The sequence below is a fragment of the Arachis duranensis genome, chromosome 5 (assembly GCF_000817695.3).
Source record: "Arachis duranensis cultivar V14167 chromosome 5, aradu.V14167.gnm2.J7QH, whole genome shotgun sequence".
Lineage (NCBI taxonomy): Eukaryota > Viridiplantae > Streptophyta > Magnoliopsida > Fabales > Fabaceae > Arachis > Arachis duranensis.
In genome coordinates this window covers 95,255,382-95,261,546 of record NC_029776.3, presented here as the reverse complement: position 1 = coordinate 95,261,546, position 6,165 = coordinate 95,255,382, and the positions used below count along the sequence as shown (strand labels likewise).

Below are 6,165 nucleotides of genomic sequence, written 5' to 3'. Positions count from 1 at the left end.
CTGCAACTCAAATTGTACAGTTAGTCGTGTTTATAATATATTTATATGAGAAAATATAGGATAATTTTAATTAAGAATTTAATTTGATATATTATTTTTATACGTGTATTTAACTATACAATATCAAATCAATAAAAATGTTTATTTTTTTATATTAATTATATAAATAATTATAAAAAATAAATATAATTATCTAACTATATAAAATATTTTACACAAAAATTAAATTCTAATTTTAAAAAATTTATGTATGTGTACAATTTGAATCATCTAAGATATCTTTAAAATTGATTTTATTCATATATATTTGTTGCCTTCCATTTGAAATAGGTTAAATGGTATAATTTTTTTATATTTATCTAAAAAATTATAAATTTAAATCTCTTTATTTTTAGTAAAAAAAATAAAAAAAAAACACAAAAGAAAAGACTGGTCACTCCTTTTTTGGAGAGTGATGGGGAGTTAGGAAATTAGATGATTGAGCTTCTAGATATGCTATTATGCCTAATGGGTCCTCTTTATATAAAATTGACAAAAAGAGGTAACACGTGCAGGATGATTAGAGTAGCATATAATGTTTGATGAGTGCTGCTACTAAGTACCAAAACTCATCATCATCATGATTGTGAATGTGTTGTGTTGTGAACTGTTCTAATTTGCCTGTTGTGTTGTGTTGTGCTTTTATGATTATTCGGATTTTTTTATTTAAATATTAATTTCCATTTTACGCAAAAGTGGAAAGAGTTATGTAAATGCGTACGCATGGTCATTTTGCAGCACGATGTGAAGGAATTAAAAACATTTCGCAATCAATCTAACTACTAATCTAAATCCCTTTAGCAACTAAGTCCAATAAAATTGGCTCAAAGTCAACTAAAATTACTTTTATTATACCAATATGTTTAACTAATATAAACATATTTTTTTTCATCGTGTTTCTTTCTTTTCTTTGCGTTATTCATTTTTCTTTTTCGCATTCCTCCTTTTCTACCTTCGCATTTTTTCTTCTTTTTATTCGCAATTCTCCTTCTTTTTTTTCGTATTCCTTTTTCTTCGCGTGTTTTCTCTCAATTATTATTTTTTTATTATTGTTGTTGTTGCTGTATTTTTTCTTTTCTTCCTTAGTTTAATTGAGGTTCATATGGATTCAGAAATAAATTCGATGTGTTTTTATTGATGATTGAGGTTTTTTGATTGCTTGTTCAAAACTGAACTAATTTTAGTTTATTTGTGTGTTAATTAAGGTTCACCTGATATTGTTGATAAGTATTGACTAAATTTTCAATTCCTTTAGTGATTTCGGTTCATTTCTTAGTTTAATTGAGATTCATTTGGATCTAGAAATAAATTGGATGTATTTTTATTAATGATTGAGTTTTTTTGACTACTTGTTCAAAACTAAACTAATTTGGGTTCATTTGTTTGTTAATTGAGGTTCACCTGATGCTGTTATTATGTATTGACCAAATTTTTTATTTCTTAAGTAATTTCGGTTCATTTCTTAGTTTAATTGAGGTTCATTTGGATCCAGAAATGGATTAGATGTATTTTTGTTGATAATTGAGTCTTTTTGACTACCTGTTCAAAATTAAACTAATTTTAGTTTATTTGTGTGTTAATTGAGGTCCACTTGATGCTGCTGATAAGTATTGACCAAATCTTTTAGCATCCAAATGAACCTCAAATAAACTAAGAAATTAATCGAAATTACTTAAAGAATAAAAGATTTGGTCAATACTTATCAGCAGCATCAAGTGAACATCAATTAACACACAAATGAATCGAAATAAACTAAAAAATAAACCAAAATTATTTAATAATTGCATCAGAAAAAATCAGAGCCAAAATGTTAGCAAAATATTGGTGTTGTTGGTGATGACGATACGAAAGAGAAAAAGAAGAACCTACGTGTGCAAATTTAAAAAAAAAAAGAAAGAGGAAGAGGAGGAGGAGGAAACGGAGAGGGAGAAGAAGACGCATAATTTGAAAAATGGTTATAACAACTTGGTTAAGTATTTTGTTTGGATGTAGAGATTTTCAGATTTGCTACACATCCAAGCAAATAAGCAATATTGCCATCCAGGTCCAACCAAATAGATCCAACACCAACAAAAACTACTCTCATTAAAAAGAGCGTGATTACACGCGCCACATCATTCTTCCAACCAAGTCATTTACGTTCACGCGCGGAGTTTTACGTTATCGTCGTCGTCATTGTCTTTTTCTTCTTTTTCACGTTCCTCCTTCTCTTTCTCCTCCTTCTCTTCATGCTCCTCCTCTCCTTTTCCTTCTCCTTCTCTTTCGCATGTTTTCTCTTCATCGTCATTATTTTGTTTCTTCTGTTATTGTTGTTATTACAGTAGAAGGTGAGGAGAAAGAGTTTTGAATTGCGTAAGACAATAAGTCCAAATGCACCTTAATTTAATGAACTAAAATTATATCGTGCTTGAGACACAATTAACTAAAAAATGAACTAAAATTGCATAATGGATTGCGACACAATTAACTCAAAAATGAAACGAAATTACATAACAATTGCGACACAATTAATTGACAAATGAACCGATATTTACCATAATGATTGCGACACATAAACTCAGTTCGAAAACAAGTACACATACAAGATTGAATCATGAACAAAAATACATCTAAAACCAATTTTTTATTAGACAACGTCATTAATATGTTTCTTCTTTTTTTATAAATTTTTTCTACTTTTCTTGGTTTTATTCCTCTTAAGAGATTAAATCAAAAAGAATTTTGAAAAAATGAAATAGGAAGGTAAAGATGAAGAAGTAAAAGATGAAAAAAGAAGAAACAGTAGAAGATGAGAAGAAAGAGGTGAAAGAGTTTTGAGTGTTTGCCGTGAAGGAAGATTGACAGTAAAGAGTTGGGGTTGTGGTATTAAATGGATTAAGGATTAAAGTTAAATTTTTTTTGTAAAAGTAAAATTAAAAAAATAAAAAATATATTTTATCTGATAATGAATTTTTTTTATTAATTTTAGTTATTACTTTTATTTTTTGTCAAAATTGTTAGTTATTTCTTAAGTTTTGATAGAGAAATTGATACTTTCAATCAGGTTGGAATCGGTCAACTAGTCAATTTAGTTGAAACAAAAAATTATGGTACAAATTTAAGTATAGTGTTAATTTTACATGAAGTTGATACTTAAAATTTAACTTCAAATATTTGACTAAATTTTTATAACAGTTCTTAAATATCAATTTGATGTAAAATTTACTTCACCTAAGTTTTCACCAAAAATTATTTGGCAAAATTTTTTTAAAATAAAATTGCCTCACAAACCAAACTTAACCTTGCTAAACCCTATCAAAGACAACGGCTGCAGCCCCCACCACCAGCTGCCATTCGCCCTCTTCTCCTCGCCGTAGAATCTCTGTTCGGACACATCGCCACTTCACCGTCGCACGTCGGTCATCTTGTCGGTCGCCTCTTCGGTCACCTCGCTGTTGCTCACCTCTACGGTAAGCACTCCTCGGCCTCCTCCCTCACTAGCCACTGCTTGCTGCTTGCTTGCTTGCTTCAGTGCTTCGTCAGTTTTATTTTTAAAAATTTTATTGATTTATTCTTCAATCTTCAATGCTTCTTCAGTGCTTCTTCTCTCGGTCGTTGTCGCCGTCGTTGACCCAACCAGCGTCGGTCACCTCACCCGCGTCCCTCTCCTTGCTACTTCACGGTTGGTCTACTTCGTCTCTGTCGCGGGTTCGCCACCCAAATTGCCTTTCTGTTCTGCGCCGCGAGTGATGTCGCTGTTTGCTTCTTGGACGTCGTCGACGGTAAGCTCCTCGCCTCTAACCTTGTCGTTCTTCCCTGACTTCCTATATCGTCGCCGTGGATTCTTCAATTACTCTTAAATTAATTTTGGGTTCATCTTTTTTTTTCAATTAATTTTAATATTCTGAGCTGAGTTCGTATTCTGAGTTTAGAATTGGATTATTTATTTAATTTGTTGAATGCTAGCGTGATTCTAAATTCAATTAGAATTCAATTTAATTTGAATTCTGAGTTTGGAATTGGATTCAATTTAGTTTTTGTTGTTGATGTATTTTCAGTTTAGTTTGGATGCTGATTAATGGATTAGAATCCTAAAAACTAAATATGGTTATATGCATTCAGCAGGTTTAGAAATTTTTTATTTTGTAAACTTTTAATGATAAATTATAGACATTGTGAAACTTTGAAATTAGTTTAGAAACGATTGAATTTGAATATCTGAAATTATATATTGAATTTTAATAAATTTATTGCATATTTAATTAAACTAGTTTTGACTTTGGTTGGACCTTTGAACCATTGAACCAGTCACTCGACCAGTTCAATGGCCGGTTTGGTTTTTGCAACCTTGGTTACATAGCCCAGAACGGCAGAAACCAACGGCGACCTAATCACTCCATCATACACCAGCAGCCACTATGCGTTCTCTCTCTGCCGTTGCTGTTGCTATGTAATCTCTCTATCTCCCCAACCTTTTTCTTTCTCTCCTCACGTTGTTCTACCCACCAGCATCCTTTGCCGCCGACTGCGAACTCTGCTGCCGGCACCGCAATGAACACCGTCTCCTTCAGTAACAAAGTTTTGCGTTCTCATTCTTCATGTTCTATTAGTTATCCTTTCTCTTTCTGGTACATAGTTTTGTGTGTCTTGTTTTATTTAATCCAAATATTCGTTATTTTTTTTTCTCTTCCTCTGTGAATTGAATTTATTTATTTTTAAACTTTATTCGATTCAGCTGGATGATTAAACCCTGCAGCATTATGATATAAAATAAAATCTTCTTAAAAAGTGAGAAGATTTGTTTCTTCGGCTGATTTTAGAGATTAGTAGTTGTAAGTGAGATATGTGCGTTAACTTTCAGGAATTTATAGTTCATTGAGGGAAGAAGAAAGTATAGGTTGTTTTTCTGCACTTAGAAATGTGGGAAAACCTAAAAAGGATGGTATTCTTGGAACTGCAAGCACCCCTAAGCAGCTGCACTCATTATGGATAAAGGAATTAGCAAAGGTATTTCCTTATCATTGTTGATTATCAGTTGCTTAGATCAATATAATATCGAATGTGAATTTGCCTGGTGCCTCCTTTGATTTACTTTTCATCTTTTATTTGGACTTGGCATAAGTGAAGAAACCCTGTTGCTTTATGAAAGAATGATCTAATTAACATTCTGGAACCTTAATTAGCTTTTTGGATATAGCCAATGTGGTATTCCATACTTTCAGATGTATCAAAAAATATTTTAATAATTTGTATGCCATAGCCATATATATGAAGAACATTAGAGGACCTACATAAAGCTGTAACTGTGCTCCATCATAATTGATGAAAGCACATTAATTATGTCTCATCTTTCAGGTTTGGTGATGAGTAAATTTTTCTCTGTTGCTGTGATTCTAATCTCTGTCTTCTGGGTACATTTCTATATAGTATATATTCAGTAGCATAGTTTAAGTAATTTTATAGATCAATCAACAACAACAACAACAAAGCCTTGTCCCACTAAGTGGGGTCGGCTACATGAATCAAACGACGCCATTGTGCTATGTCATGTATCATGTCTACAGTGAGACCGTTTACATGTAGATCTCGTCTGACCACCTCATGGATGGTCTTCTTAGGTCTTCCTCTGCCTTTCGCCCTTTGTCCATCTTCCATCTCATCCACCCTCCTGACTGGATGTTCTATCGGTCTTCTTCTCACATGTCCAAACCACCTGAGACGCGATTCAACCATCTTTTCCACAATGGGTGCTACTCCAACTCTCTCCCTTATATCTTCATTCCTTATTTTATCCAATCGCGTATGACCACTCATCCATCTCAACATCTTCATCTCTGCCACACTCAGCTTATGTTCGTGCTCCCCTTTAGCCGCCCAACACTCCGTACCATACAGCATCGCCGGTCTTATAGCGGTGCGATAGAATTTACCTTTAAGTTTTAAAGGCACTTTTTTGTCGCATATAAAACCAGATGCACTCCGCCATTTTGACCAACCTGCTTGGATCCTATGATTTACATCATGTTCAATCTCTCCATTATCCTGTATGATGCACCCAAGATACTTAAAACTTTTAACTTTTCGTAGGATGTTCTCTCCAATTTTCACATATATATTGGAGTTTTCCCTTCTCAGACTGAACTTACA

The 6,165-nt window shown here is 32.8% G+C and overlaps 1 protein-coding gene across 1 annotated transcript in view; it reads left to right on the top strand.

Annotated features, from left to right (window-relative positions):
- The first annotated feature begins 3,325 nt into the window (after positions 1–3,325).
- Positions 3,326–6,165, top strand: part of LOC107490598 (pentatricopeptide repeat-containing protein At1g05600) — a 7,747-nt gene continuing 4,907 nt past the window's right edge. The window contains exons 1-3 of the mRNA XM_016111380.3: positions 3,326–3,488; positions 3,616–3,800; positions 4,880–5,025. The gene's annotated coding sequence lies outside the window, so the exon portion shown is untranslated. The remainder of the gene's footprint in view (positions 3,489–3,615; positions 3,801–4,879; positions 5,026–6,165) is intronic.